The following is a 16,589-nucleotide window of genomic DNA, read 5'->3' on the forward strand; positions in this document are numbered from 1 at the left end:
AGTGGGGTTCACTTAATGTTTGTATACATGAAAACGGTGCGCAGACCTCTTATCAGGACTGGAAAACTAAATTTATATTTCTTAAATATGATTAATTAATTAATGCAATTATCATAAACAAGAGCGCATTCAATTTTTTCATGAACAAGCTCGTAATCTGCGTAGTCTGGTCATTAGACAGCATCAAAATTTGATTAAGAGATTCTGAGCAACAAAAAAATGTTTTTTCTCGAGTTGTGTAATCAATTTCGTAAATTTTGACGTGAGACGTTTTTTCATTGCTACGTCAGTAGTTTCTGAGCCTTTTATTCACTGAAGATGCTCTTTTTATACAAAATTCCAATTTGCCAAGGATTCTGAGAAAATTTTTAACTTGATTACACTTTGAGATATTTCATTAATTTAAAATCATTTTATGATCTAGACCACAGATATCTTTTTATACCCTGAACAGTTATCGGTCGGTGTCCTTTTGTAGTTCAAAGTAATTTTTTTATACAACATTTTTTTTTTTTAATTTTCCTGCCAATATTGCACCGTAAAGTCTTTGTTTCACTAAATTGTTCGTACTTGACTACTGTGCGTTGTCTGGCTTCCGCGTCGTTCTAACAGCAGCAGCGCTGTTACATGATCGAATGTTAGAATAACATGCTTCATTAACATTGTCCGCTGCTGTTCTGCCGAGCTTTCCCAAAAATTAAATGTTTTATAGAAAAAAAATAATAATTAGAAACATTTTTTTTTTTTTTCATTTTACTAAGCCAAGTTTATTAAGGAACAATTTCTTTTGAAAATCATATACAGTACAAGTAAGACAGCACAAAGCAAGCAAAAAAAAACAAATAAAAAACACGTAATATAAAATATTGAAATAAAAATTAGTTGAGTCCGGTGTTGTTATATTTATGCCCTGCATTGCTGCATTGCTGCATTGCTTGTTCTTCTAGGACGCATTGGGCGCCAATAGCTCTAGAAAGCGGTTTCTCTCTGCTCGGGATTATCATCATTGTTCGGGTGCACCACCAGAGTCGGGAACCAAGCGCGAAACGTGAAGTAAAGAATTACCGATAAGCCGATAAAAAGTAGAATCACCAAAACAATCAAAAAACCAAGTATTAAATCGTTCATTTCACTTCACTTTTTTTTTTACAAATTTTTAAGTGAAAATATCGCAAGCGCACTCTGGCCGTTGCTGTTCTTTGTAGCTGTAAATAAAGCGCGTGCGTTGCCAGACTTGATTATTCGACAAAAGATTTTCAAATGAATCTGAAATTTTATTTTTCATCCATATTCATGCAGTGATGTGGCAAGTCTGTCGTTTATTGCACCGTCATGCTAAACCAGCAAAGGTAGGCGTTTGACAATTCCGCAGTTTTATTTTCATCAAAAGTGTGAAGCAAGTGGGGAAAATCTCTCGTCTAATACACCGTTATGGCGAAAAGAAACAGACATCAGCGCAACAATGACAATGTGGATAATCGTCGTTGGTCACAGAAAATCAATGATTACATCTATAAAAAATTCGATGAAATAGATCTATTCGAACTCTTGTTCGTGTGGGCCTTTTGCGTGTTACTTCTCATGGCTTTCGTTGTATTCCTCGCCTATATGTTCTTTATCACACAGTCGTCGTTGTACAACATTGTAATGGGCACGCCGGAGGCGTTATTGGAGAAGGAAGAAATACTGTAAAAGTAACAGTTGCCAAGCAGCGCGACCGCTGCCGATCGCCTTGTGCAGGGCAAACGAGAGAGCGCTGCTAGATTTTAATTTGCAGTTATTTGTTTTATTGTTTATTACGTTTATTTGTACATTTAGTGAGCTGTTCGTATTTTTTAGTTAAGTGCGTTTGTTACGCTTTTAAGTTTTATGACACCTGTGTTTAGTTTTTTTTGTGTGTATGTGAGAAATTATATTAGGCTAGTTTTAAGAAAAGCCATGCTCAAATAAAAGTTAAATTAAAGCTGTAATTAATAAAAAGCTGTTGGTCGCAAAGTACCTAACCTCACTATTTTAATTATGTAATTTATTTTATTTTTCAAATTTTTTAGGCAAATATTAAAAAAAAATATTTTGATATGCAATTTTTTCTAAATATCTGTAAAATATATGTTTGTATATTTCCAAATTTTTTTTTACAAATGTTTATTTTTTCATTTTGAAAAAGTTTTCTTATGTAATATACTTTAAATTAACTTAGATTTGTTTTTTGTTTTATACTTTAACTATTTTTTTTTAACTTGTTTTATATTATTTTTTAAATTAGCTTGGCATTATTTTTTTTTTGTATTTTGATTTTAAATTTTTTTTAACGTTTGAATTTTTCTAAAAATTCCAAAATTTTTTAAATTTTTTTATATACTTTAAATTAACTTGGGATTTTGTTTGTTTTCAACTGAATTTTTTTGTGATATGCTTTAAATTAACTTCACATTATTTTTGTTTTATATTTTGCTTTTAGTATTTTCTTTTTACTTTTTGGTAAAAGTTTTAAATTATTTTTTAATCCTCAATTTTTTTTCAAATCGTTTTTGTTATATATTTTATCTAAAACTTTTTAGTTATAGATATATTTTAATTTAACTTATAATTTTTTTGCTTTGTATACTAATATTCAATTTGTTTAAAAAATTGTTTCAGAAGTTTTAAATTTTTTTTAAGTTTTCTATTTTTAATATTCAGTTTTTCTATTTTTAAATTTTTTAGTTATTTATTTAAAATAAACTTAGAACTTTTTTGTTTTATATTTTAACAAAAAAGTCCAAATTTTTTTTAATATTTTAAAATTTTTTTTCGATTTTTTTTTTAAATTTGTGTAAAAAATCTCAAACAATTTAAAAAAACAATAAAAATTTTAAGTGCTGAAGTAAATTATTTTTTAATTAAAAATTCAAAACTTAATTAAAAGTTTGCTAAGCAAAATCCAAAAATATAATATTGTATTTAATTTATTTATTTCAAAATATTTTTTTGTTCTTTAATTTTTTAAAAACTTTTACTTTTTATTTGAAAATTATTACTTTCGGATTTTTCTAAACACCTAAAATGCAAACGCATCACATCACTCCTCCAAATTAAAAAAATAAAAATCAGCATTTATTTTGTTGGTGGGGCGGGTATCGGGGTTTTGTTTTATTGTACTAATATTGAGATTTACAACTGAAAAAATGTGGCACGTGTCTTGCCGTGTTTTCTTCGTATTAAAGAAAAAACCTACAATATGCCACAAAGCTGCAAATTATATGTGGATAAAAAGGGTCTCGAACGCTAGAAATCAATCTGACGTCTTGACCTGGAATTTACAGTTGGTCTATTGTGTTGCAGTGTTCGCTGGACTGGTTCTGTTCCAAATAATCGAGATATACCCTGTTTTAATCATTCATTGTCCAATTCATTCGTAGTTGCCATTTTGTTTAAATTCGTTGTTTCCATTGTAAAAACACAGTAACTGCAAAGGCACTGTATTACCTGGTTTGGGTTATCCGTTTTATTGTCGGTTATGAGATCAAATTACTTATATATTGTCGTTAAAGGTAGGTGCGGAGTGGTTGCGTTATATTCGGCAGATTTTCAACTAGTCCAAAAAAGTGTTTATACGCTATGTTCATCGTAGGCCGTGGAGTCGTCAAGGTCGTCAAAGTCGCCATATTCTGACTCGGATACCCACTATAATGGTGCCATTTCTAAAGGTAGATCGGGGACCACCCTATCGCTTTTCACCATGATGCGGCAGCAGCATACAGTTGCGGCGATGGCAAGCAGGCCACCCGTTGAAATCAAACATGTCGGAAAGCATATATTCGGCAAGCCGAAGATCATAATGATTTCTTTGCTCGAAACTTGACGCTGTTTATTAATCGCTATTGAAAGTATGGATTATGTGCAGTCGAACTCACGACTTTGTCACCACTGAAGTATGGCGAAAACCGAAGTCAAATTTTGTGCTAGATTGTTTATGGTTCCCTGTATTAATTTACCGTTGTGACAGTACTGCCACATGTTGGTTTAAACATGTTTTTCTTTCTAATTTTGGAAATGTCTATGATATTTACTACATTCATAATATTTGAATTTTTGATATAATCTTGGAAAAAATAACAATAACAATATTTTCAAAAAAAAAAAATTGAAACAGAATTTTCGAAGAAAAATTTTATTTTACAAAAAATTAAGAACTCAAAACTTGTATAGCTTTTTAAAATTTAGTTAATAGTTTTATCAAAAAAATTTTCAAAACAATTGTTAACAAAAAATATTTTTTTACAAAATTTCTTTACAAAATTTTTTTTACAAAAAATATTAAATTTTTTTTTGTACAAAAATTTGACAATGAACTCGAAAATTTTATAGCTTAATAATATTTCCTGCCATAAAACTCTGTTTAATTTTTTTATAGCATCGTAAATTTGTTATGCAATAAATAGTTTTTCTATAAATATTTTTTCACTAAAAATATTTTTTCCGACAAAATTTTTCTAGAATTGTAAAATTTGTTCTTACAAAAGTTCTGTTAAATATTTTTTCTATAAAATCATAAACTTAATAAAAAACAAATATTTACAAAAATTTTTTTCAATATATTTTATTAAAATCGTAAATTATTTTTTTCAAAATATTTTTTTTATAATTTTTTTTTAGTTTGTTGAAACCATAATTTTTTTCTCAACTTTTTTTCTTTTTAAAAAAAAAATATCGTATCATTTTGTTTCAATATTTAGAATTTTTTTCAATAGTTTTTATTAAAATCATTGTAGATCAATTTTTTAAAAATATTTTTTTTTATAATTAACATAATTTTTTTTTCAATTTTTTTTCTTTTTTAAATAAAAAAATTTCATATCATTTTATTTCAATATTTTTAATTAAAATCGTAAATTTTTTTTTCGAAATATTTTTTTCTTTTCATTTATGAATTTATTGATACCATAATTTTTTTGTCAAAATTATTATTTTACAATTTTTTATTAAAAAATAAAGAAATCGAATTTTTTTTATTTTTGTTTTTGCAAAAGTACTGTTAAAATATTTTTTTATTAAATCATAAACTGATTTGTCAAAATATGTTTTATTAATTTAAAATAATAATAGTCACACACATTTTCAACACACATCTGGATTAATATAAGAGTCTATATTCTGATTTTTTTTTTTAACAAAAGTAATGAAATTGAAATTTATATAGTTTTAAAACAATTTTTGCACCGAGAATTTATATCAATAACTTTTATTGAAATCAATTTTGTCAAAAGTTTTTTTTCTAACTATTGAATTGTCAAAGTTTAATAAATTGTTTACTCATTATTTTTTATTAAAATACAAAATTTGTGTCGTCAAAATATTTTTTTTCCAAAATTATAAATTATAATTACTAAAAAAATATTTATTTTGACTTTTTTAACAAAAATATAAAATATCGAAACTTTTATAGTTCTTTATTTTTTTGCGAATTTTATTGAAATCATAAATTATTTAATATCAAATTTTCAAAAATAAATAATTTCAAAACATTTTTTATCGAAAATGATGAAATCGAGGTTTATATAGCCTTTACAAAATTTTGGTACAAAAATTCTGTTTCCTTTTTGTTATATAAAATTAGTAATTTTTGTTGTAATTTTTTTTTGTTTTCAAAATTATAAAAAATTTTAAGCCGTTCGTACTTAAAAATATATTTTTTTATAAATATAGAATTTTGTTTTTTGACTTTTTCGAAATAAAATTTTGTGTTTGAAAGTTTTAAAACGAATTCAATTTGTTACCGGCAGCTCTATTGATCCATTTCTACGCACTCCCCGCGCTCTGCTCATGACTTCCTTACATCGGCTACTAACTCCTGCTTTCGTAATGCCGTTATAGGAGCCTGTAATCTAACTATTCTACCTCAAATATTCTTTTTGTAATTTTTTTCTTCCTCAAGCGCCTACCTACAAGCGAAAATCTCCGTTCACCGTATTTTTATTGTTTTTGTTTTCGGCGAATCATCAATTTTATCAGAAATTCAGTTAGAATTGCAATTATGTAAACATTTGTAATGCAAGTATTTGTTACCAAATATTTCCCTGTCAATAAAATTTAATGCATTTTCGAGCGAACTGACAGCACAGATACTGATTGGCCGGGCGTTCGGACGATCGGTCGCATACCAGAGACAGGCGCTCCCCGTTGCCATGCCTTCGACCGGAATTGCTGTCTCTTGGGCGCCTGTACTCATAACCGCAGAATTCATATGCTAAATGCAAACACATGTATACACACATAAATATACGTGAATGCCTGTGTGTGTGTGTTTGTGAAAAAATGTTTGCTTCATTACATGTGCTCCTGCATAGTTGCTCCCTTGCGCCACTCCGATTCCCGGCGGTGCGACGCTCGAAAGCCGCAGAGCTCGGCTAACAGCCACTGAAGACACAGCTGTTGATGGGCTATGCAAATAACCAGCTACATATGTATGTATGTAAGTATACATGCATGTGTGTATGTGTATGCTAGCGAGCATGTGGTAGGTTAGGGTGGCGTGGGCAAAGGCAACGAAAAAACAAAAAAACAAATAAGCAAAGCAACAACAATACGGAAGAGCGTAGCTCATCAATGTGGAATGCATGCATACATTCACACAAGTAAAGACAAACAAAAAGTCACCACCAACAAGCAGCAAAGTAAATCATGTAAACAAAAAGTGCCGTACGCAACAATAACAATAAAAATGTGCAATGGTCAGGGCTAACATTCCATGCGCCACGAAATATTTAGTGTAAGGTTAGTGCTGGCGAAGGGAGAGCCATGTATGGAGAGAGCGAGTGTATGAGAGTCTTTGACTTTCGGTGAGCGCATTAAAATATGCGTGGCTCTGTTAACGGCTTAACATAGCATTGTGCAATAAGTGCATGACTTTTGGCCGCGTTGCCATATCCTGAGATTGTAACGATGTGAAAAGTTCCGAAATTTTCCTCAACTTTTCTTTGAAAATAAAATTTCATAAAATAAATGAAATTCACAAATTTATTTCAAAGAAACCCTCAGAAGAACAAATAAATAACCAGTGTCAGAGGGCCAGCTCGTCTGCCTTTCATTTTCTTCTTTTATTATACATACGAACGGGTACCGGGTACCCAGATGATATTAATCGAGTTAAGTATTGTTATTGCACAATCCTTGCATATCCTTACGCAGTGAGACTTAACAGTCTTAGAATAGGCGCTTCGGCTAGCTTAATTGTCGCTTGGCTATCCACTAGAAGTTTTATGGACTTGCTGGTAAGAGCAGAATTGTAGTACCAGAACCATAGGTCAAATCTTCTCTACTAGGGAATAAAAACGATGTGTTACGTTCCTCGTGGGTCTCCTTTATTCGATCGCAGTGCCAGCTTAACATGATTTCATTAACAAGGTCGAGTATTATACCGTGGTCGTAGTGACGCTTAGTCTGGCTCTAATGGCTTAAAATCATGAGCTCTTTTTCGTTAATGTAATCCACCATACCACGGGGTCGGGACCATGTGCGGTTATAAACCTTACTTTGGGGCAATGGCTTTGGAAGCCCCTCATTGTGTTAGCTTAGCTCTTTATCTTGGATAACTCCGAGATATTCGACAGAGCTCGAGAGTACAATAATTCTACCCTTTAAGGAGGAGGGATGTATATAAATGGTTACCCTGAGGAACCATCAGTTTTATTTAATGTTTTTCGAAAACTCAACACGGTTACGACTATAACTTAACAGCACAAACACAAACAGCTGATTCGCTGACAGCATCTTTGCGAGCAAACCTTAAAAAGAGAACGAGAGATTGCATACGGCACTCTCGTATTATCGAAAGATAGATTGTCAGAAGCAGATGCAGTGAATGGTAATAATTTATAGACTGCATGCTGTTGCTGCTACCTGTATGCAACATGTTTGACGGTCTTAATATGTTTATGAAACGAATTTGAGTAAAACAACGAATTCGTTGGTTGTGGATTGTATGTTGATGGTGGTCGCGTGAGACAAATACTGAGGCAAAATAGTGAGGCAGTCATAGATAGAACAAGTATTTGAGCCTAGCTGTGTTACGAATAAGCGCGGGGGTCCAACAAACGGCAGCTTCTGGGTTTAAATCACTGAGTATCTCCAGCTCCTTTTCTGATGGTAATTTTCACCTGAAGATTTACTTCGTCCAGTTAGATAAGGAATTAATATACATATGCTTTAGTCTGTAGTTTTGGTCCAAGTCGTTCAAATCGCAGATGCATCACCCGACTCTTGCACCTAGGAAACTTATTCCTCACGGTAGTCAAGCGATCGTATGATTTACCTGTATTCATAGACGTAGTGTGATGACACCAGTGCCTAATTGTTCTCACCTGTTCAGTTTCTTACCTCCGACTGAATCATCTGCTTAGCACATATTCGCCTTCATCAAAAAATGCGTTCCACAAATGCTCAACAGTCAGCTCCACACACACATATGCACACGCACTCACAGTTTGGCGCTGCCGCACTCGACCCCAACGCAACATCGAACCAGCGAACGAACAACTTCGCAGCAGCGCGAACACCGAGCTCTGTATTAGAAGTTGGTTGGCTTGCTGCGCTGTGCGAGCATTTGTCTCCATTAGTTTCGTGCCGGTTTTTGTGCCGTTTAGACGTGTTTGATAGCTCGGGTTTAAAGGCGAACGGAGACGTATAAAAATTTTCGTATAAAAATTTCACTACACGAACGCAAGGTGTCCAATGTCGCAGTGTGAATTTCGCGAGCAGCACCATTCAGAAATATCGGTAAATCGCTTGTGAAAATCGGGAATTACGCGAAAATAATTGTTTACGAGTGTTTGTGAATATAAATAATTGAAAATACAAAGTGCTGGAAATATTTTTAGTGGAATCACGAAGTTGAATGAAAATTTCCGTGGCTGTGCAAGCGAAAAAGTGGAAAATAAAATACAAACAGCAATAACAACAACTGCTTAGCGGCGCAACGAATCAATCAGGCAAAGCAAATACACCGTTCGTGTGTCTGAAAGGAGAACCGCATGCACATGTGTGTGTTTGTATGTGCGTGTGTGCATAAGCAATAACTAGGAAACGAAGACGCTGCTGCTGCTGCAATCTCCAGCGTCGCGCAGTCACTTGAATGCTGCTTGCAATCTTTTGTTTTTGAATTGTTTTGAGTTTCTTTCAAAAAAGTCTTGTATTTTTTTGGCGTGTGTGTGCGTGTGTTTATGATTTTTGGTTCTTCGCTATTTATGCCGGTGCGTCGCAGCTAAGAACAGGTAGTGATTGCAGGCACGACGATTCGAATGTTACCTGCTTACGCGCTTCGCTGACTGACTGACGTGCAGACGGACAATTGTTTATCGATTATCGACTGATGAGTAACTACAACAAATCTGTTGATTTATGCTTTGCTCAGTGTTTGCTAAGTGAGTGCGTGTGTTTATTGGCAGCCGTGAGCATTTGCATGTGCAGCATTTCTTTGCGTAGACGCTGCATTGCCGTGAATGAATAAGAAAGCGTGGAAAATAAAATAAAAAAAATAATTGTAAGAAATTGTTAATGCTAAATATAGCAGCGAAATAAGTGAAACAAAGCTGCAAACCGGTCGAAGGAGTTTTGTGCAAAACTAGAAAAAAATACGAAAAGCCAGAAAACAAAAATAAAAACAACATACAAGCAACACGTTGTCAGCGCGCTTTGGGCATTACATGGGTGCAGCAGAGCCGGAGAATAATAAGTAAATGTAAGTGTTGCACAGTTTACAATATTACAGATATTTTATAATAACATTAAGTGGAATGAGAGTTGAAAATAGCATGAAAAGCGCTTTTGTTTGACAAAATATCTGCACTGAATTTGGCAAAGATTATTTTCGAAGAAGACGCTTCATTCTCCTAGCAAATCGTTTGGATCGGTCCACTATAGCATTTAGCTGCCATACAAAGTGCTCTATCAAACTTAAGTCCTTGTATGGAAAACTTTTTTATTTGACAGGGTATTTTCACGAAATTTGGTATAGCTTTTTGTTCAAGATAACCCTACATTTTCCGATCAAATTTTTCAGATCGGTCCCCTATAGCTTACAGCTGTCATACAAACTGGCCGATCGAAATCAAACTTTTGTACGCAAAACTTTTTTATTTGACGAGTTAAAGCAACCCTATACGGATAATCTACGAAAAAAAATCATGATCCGACTATTACAGCGTATAGCTACTTACTATACAAACTAGCCTATCAAACTGAAGTGCTCGTAAGGAAAACTTTTTTATTTGACAAGTTATCTTCAAGAAATTCGATACAGATTATTTTCCAAGACAACGCTACATTCTCCGAGTAATTTGTTTAGATCGGTCATCAATAGCATATAGCTGACATACAAACTGTTCGATCAAAAACAATATACAGCTCTTTTAATACCCTTATAGCTTCGGTACAGCTCAGTGTAAAGTTTTTTCTTTTTTTTTTATTATTTAAAAGCAATCTTTGATTTTTAAAGTAAATTTTACAAAATTTAATTTTTTATCGCCAAAATTTATGCCTAATTTGTACTTAAAACTCTTCGAATTTAATAGCGCACTCTTTCTAATTTTTGCCACCTTTTTTATATTGATAAAACTTTTGTAAAAAATCTCAATTTCGCAATCGTTTTTTACTCTAAAGGTTAACCAATTTTTTATTCATATCGATTACTTTGATTTTAGTAGATTACAGGCAAGAAATTTCACTAACTTCCTTTCAAATATTTTTTTAGTTAATTAATATATTTTGAGACTGTTGAAGCTGTTTTAAAGTGTTTAGTGAATATTTCACCAAAATTACCTTTATTTTTTTCTAATTATAGACTTAGAACTTAATGGAAACAATTTGTTTCATGTGGAAATGGATTACAAGTATTTGCAGAAAATCAAGATTTTGCTTATTGATTTGCGTTTAAAAACATTGCCATAACCCAAAAACTTTAGGTTCTACATATAAAACTAACCGGTTTTTTATGCTCACTTAATATATTTTTTTTTAATTAGGAAGACTTATAAATGACACGAGCTAGTTACTCTGAAACATAAAATATAGTTTCAAATTCTTTCTTTTAGCATTAGAATGCTCTTTACCCCTTTATAATCACACCACTTCCACTATTAACCCTTACAAGTCGCGTTTGTGTACTGCTCAGCTCTACCGAGCACATTTTTATTATATTTTAGTCTACACCTGAGCTATTTGCTAGCGCCCTGAAATTGCAACAATGTGCGCAAAATAGAAAAAACTGAAATGCGGAGCAAAATGAACAATGCAAACAAGCAGGGAATAGTGAAAAATTACACATCAAAACAGTGTTAGCCAGAACAAAAGCACTGCCGTTGAAAGGGAAAAGGTAAACAAGCAAAAGCGAAAAATAAACACTCGAAAATAACTACAATTTTGCAGGGCTCAGTGGAAGGGTACTGTGTGCAGTGAAAAAATAAAAGGAAACATGCAATCAAAAGTGTGTGCATTTGCAGTAAAAAAGTTAAAGAATATTTATTTATTCATTTTAAATAAAACAATAGCTAAATATTGAGTAAAATAATATTTAATATTCGAAACGTTATGAAACAGAAATGTGTGCAGAGTTTAAACAAAAAGAAATTAACTATTTTTTTTTGAATATTGCAATAATGTTTGAAGTCAACAACTGAAAATTAAAAAAATAAAACAATTTTTATTTAAAAAAAATTTCTGTTATTTTTCAATTTTTTTCATTTAAAAATAATTTAAAAAATACTTGTTCAAAATTGAAACTTAAAAAAAAGAAATAATTTTATTGTAATTTAAAAAAATATTTAATTAAAAAAAAAACAAAAAATTAATTAAGAAATACTTGTTCAGAATTGAAACTTGGAATAAAAATTATTTAGTTAAAAAAAAATTATTATTTTTTAAATAAAAATAGCCAACTTTTTTGTTAAAAGTTATCGCTTTTTCGAATATTAGTTAAAAAACATAAACTAGAGAAATTTTAATATCTTTAATATTGCAATAATGTTTTAAGTCAACGATCACAATATTACAAAAAAAAAAAAAAAAATTTAAAAACTTAAATTTTGAAACCCGTTATCCTTTAGTTAAAAATTGTATTTTTTTGATAAAAAAAATTGGCAATAATTTTTTTTGTTAAAAATTGTCACTTTTTTGAATAGTAGTTACTAAATTGCTAATTACGTTTTACTTTAGTTAAAAATTGTAAATTTATTTAATAAGAAAAAAACTTGGCTAACAAATTGTTTTAGTTAAAATTACCTCTCTTATTTAGAGCATTAATTACTAAACTGCTAATTACGCTAATTTGCTGGTTAATTTCCTGGCCAATGAAGCTAAACTTTTATGTAATTCCTTTCTTATTTTTATATAAATTAAAATTTACAAAAAAAAAGTTATATGTCAGCCAGATTTTTGCACTAAATGACAGAAATGTTTGGAAAAATTCCACATATTTTAATAATCCAAATTTGCTTTTACACTTCCAATTATGCAAATAAATGCGTTGTCAATGAACAAAGCAAAAAACAAATTCCGAAAAAATGCAAATATTTTAGCATTTCTTAATTAATTTAAACCAAGCAACAACAAGCGGCAAATTCAATAAATTTTTGTTTTAACTTTACGGTTATATAATTATTGCATAGCTTTTCAATTCAATGCAAAACTAAATTCCCAGTTCACAAATAAATTATTTGTATGAAAATTAGCAAAAGCTTGTTGACATAAAATTGCTCTGCCGCCCGAAAATCCAGCGAATTTATGTGATCAATAGCACTTCAACAATTAGCTCGTTAATACAAAAATAATTGCGAAATTTATATCTATGCAGTTTTAGAAACAAAAAAATAATTTCTGAAAAAAAAAATTAAAAAATATTAAAAAAATATATATTTTTTCGAATATATATGTATATGTATATACATATGTATTTATAAATCGGCATATTTCGCATAAATAACAATTTATCCATAAATAATTTTTTTTTCTATAAATACATATGTACATATATTTTTTTCCACCAAAAATTAATTTTATCAAATTTCAGTAAATATTGAGGTGTTGAAATATCCTCCAATGACGGCTGACATCCATTTTCAGTTGAAAAGTAATAATTTTTTTATTTGACAATAAATTTTTTTACACGAGTGATTAATATCTTTTTTCTCATGCACAAATATATTTTTTCCTAGAGTGATTAAAAAATTTTGTGCAAAATTAATGACACAGATATTTTCATCAGAAAATATGCCAGTAAATTTAGATTTCGCAATGTGTGGCAACAATTAATAAACTATTTATATATAAATTGAAATTTGAATGTCTGCAAACGTTTTTCTAGCCAAAAAAATGTTTTCCCATTTTCTATTTTTTTGGCACAGAAAATTGTTGTTGTCAGCCATCGTTATTCATTAAAGTTTTTATTTGCAAATATGCCAATTTGCCGCTTGCTGCTGCCTAACGAAGCGTTATCGAGCATGTTTTTTACATGCATATAAAGTATGGAGCGGTGAAAAACGATAGCAAAATTAAAAAAAAAAAATAGAAAAATTTTTAAAATTGATTTTTAAAAAATATTTACGAAAAATAAAAGCAAATTAAATCTTAAAACTTTAAATAAAAAATAATTATAATAAAAACTAAAAATATGAAAATAAAAAATATCAAATTATAATAAAACATAAAAATTATAAATAAAAAATTTCTAAAAATATAACAGATTAATTAAAATTTAATTATTGATGAATTTAATAATTATAAAAATTATTTGGAATGAATGAAAATTAGTTAATAATTAAATAAAAAAATTAATTATTCAAAAAAACTTTAAAAATTAAAATTTAAAAATTAATTAAATTATAAAAATTAAAAAAAAAAAAATTATTTAAAAAAATAAAAACAAATCAAAAGTTCAATTAAATTTTTTTGCCTCAAAAAATTCAACACACTTTACGCGCTAATTGAATCAGCAACTTTGTATTTATTCAAAATCGCATTTGAGTGTGTGTGTACGCGCTGGCATTTAATGAACCAACATAACAGCGCCGATTACAACAAACACACAGATTATGTTGCAACAAAATACTCTAGTTATTGTATTTGTTTTGCGCCAAATTCTGCTACTTTTGTTTTCGTTTAGAATTTTCAATGAAATTTTCCGCGAATTCGCTGCCTTTTTGCGCGCTTTTTCGCTTCTGCTCGCTGCCGCTGCCGCAATTCCTCAATATACTGCCAAATATTTATATTTTTTCAGGTACTCGTGTGTGTTTGTGTGTCGAGCAAAATTGGATTACCAACAGCTGTCAACGTCACTGAATAAATAGCAGAAATATTTGTAATGCTTATGCTCGTGTGTGGTGCGGGGGTAGTGGCACTCAATGTGGTTAGAGTCGAGTTCAGTAAGTGAGTGAGTTGCTCAAATTGCGCCATCAACCAAGCCACTAAATAACTGGTACTAGCGTGGGTACTTAGCTTGGAATGTTGACAGCGGACAGCTGCTGCTGCTGTTGTTGATAACCAACCATAATTATTTAAAACAACTGCTATATCAAAGCGGGTTGCTGGTCGTTAAATTTCGATTTTCGAAAGTAATTGCTTAGATTTCAACCTGTGTTTTTAATTTTCCATTTTACGATGTCAATCGTTACTTTTATGGACGCTTTACTTCGCTGTCATTACGCTAGATGAGGTCCAGGTGCGGAAACGCCGAACTTGTGGAACGGCTGAGTAGTGAGGGGAAAACTCGGAAAAGTCTAAGCAAATGTCGTCCCTCAGCACCAAAGTAGCACTACCCTAATGATGAAAATAGCACAAGCATTGAATCTTGGATAGTTAAAGTTATAACTCGATTTCAGACAAAAGCTGCTACGTTTTTTATGTTAAATAAGCCTGAACTTGTGGAGCACCTCTCTATTTTGCAATATTAATGCATATGCAGCGATAAAATGTAACTTTTAAATATTTTCAATACATAATGGCACTGAATTCGTTTTCTCGTTAAACTGAACTTGTGGAACATCTCTCAATTTCAAAAATTCGATATACATGTAAGCCTTGATGAAAGACTATTTTATATCAAATACTATGGTGGTTCTAAATCCACTCTTTAGCAAGATTGAACTTGTGGAACCCCTCACAATAACGATTTGTTGCGAAACTGAACTTGTGGAACACATAAATGCAATGCTTTTGCTCAGTTTTCGTACAAATAAAAGTAGCATCAATACTAATCAGCTACGCAAACAGCCAATAATTAGCAAAAATCGTCACGAAACTCAGTCAAAGCAGACAACACTCAGTCTGCGCTAATTTCGCACTTCAACTCATCTCACCGCCCGCTTCATTAGCAGAGTCTGGCCGCGTCCAACTGTTGGGGTAGTCAGGCAGTGTGCCACAAAAGAAGGCCACCGGGGTCAGCTAGAGCACAGCGCATATATAGGCAAACATACAATTAAAGAAAACTGAAAGCTCAAAGCCAGCTACATACACAGCTAAAAGTATTTTGTAGCGCTTTACGTTTGTGAAAAAAATTTGCTCCACTTTTCAACACATTTTTTATGTTGCAGCAACAGCGAGATAAAAAAAATAATGCAAAATAAAAAAGCAGCTGCCAAGAATTATTTGCAATCGCCACTTTTACCGTTGTACGCTATGCAGAAGCGTTAATGCTTGGCGTTTTCAGTGTGCTCTAGGGGTTACCTGTACAAATTGGCGCAATAAATGTCAGTCTAATTGTTGATCTCAGCTATTTAGAGCAAGTGGCGGTACAGATTGTTTAGCACTTTTTATATTTTAATTTCAAAATGCATCTTTTTTTCATCGATGCTACTAACATGGTTGCCTACTTGCGCGCGATTAGCCTTTGACCACAGATTTGGGTTAGTGGGAAACTAGTTGCAGTGAAGTAGGCAATGATTGGATTATGCGCCTTTGAAAGCTGTTTGCAATTTATTTTCTATTTTTTACAGTTCTAGTTTCTGGCAACGTTTCTAATGTTTAGCATTAGTCGTCTGGCATGGTGTACCATATATTGTGGGCATTAAAGAAGAGCTCTCCAAATTCTTTTGTATTTTATTTCAAGTTTTTGCTACTAAAACTGTGTATGTAAGTTTTCAGGACCTAAGGCTAGGTACAGAGTGGCTTGTCTTTTGCAAAAATGTTGAACGAAAACAGCTGAGAAGTAGAGATATGTTAGAATTACGCTTACTAATTACTTTAAATATAGATTTTGGTGATCGTCTGTACTTTTAGCACTCTTTGCTGCCCTGCGCTTCGCCCCACTATGTGCCCAGTCTTATAGTTTCATGATAAAAGTTAATATTTGTGCTTCGAATTTCATCCAATAGCATTGAGCTGTCACATAAGTCGTTATTATATCGTCTTGCACACATTCTTATCACCAAATCCACTTGAATATGATTTGTTTGTGACACTTTTATTATGATAAGTTTAACTTATTGAGACATTTTGTTTATTTTTGTTTACTTTCCAAGTTATCTCTTCTCATTTGCCTATCGTACACGCACAGCGCTTCTCGAATAACGCTAGCGAGTATAAATCACCCTCCGTTTTCGTAAATATTCGACACGATGCCA

The 16,589-nt window shown here is 31.4% G+C and overlaps 1 protein-coding gene across 5 annotated transcripts in view; it reads left to right on the forward strand.

The window, feature by feature from the left end:
• The first annotated feature begins 8,624 nt into the window (after window positions 1–8,624).
• LOC120774208 overlaps window positions 8,625–16,589 on the forward strand; it is a 180,152-nt gene continuing 172,187 nt past the window's right edge. For all 5 annotated transcript variants that reach the window (XM_040103657.1, XM_040103655.1, XM_040103656.1 and 2 more), the window contains exon 1: window positions 8,625–9,718. The gene's annotated coding sequence lies outside the window, so the exon portion shown is untranslated. The remainder of the gene's footprint in view (window positions 9,719–16,589) is intronic.

The sequence above is a fragment of the Bactrocera tryoni genome, chromosome 4, assembly GCF_016617805.1.
Source record: "Bactrocera tryoni isolate S06 chromosome 4, CSIRO_BtryS06_freeze2, whole genome shotgun sequence".
In the NCBI taxonomy this organism is placed as follows: Eukaryota; Metazoa; Arthropoda; class Insecta; order Diptera; family Tephritidae; genus Bactrocera; species Bactrocera tryoni.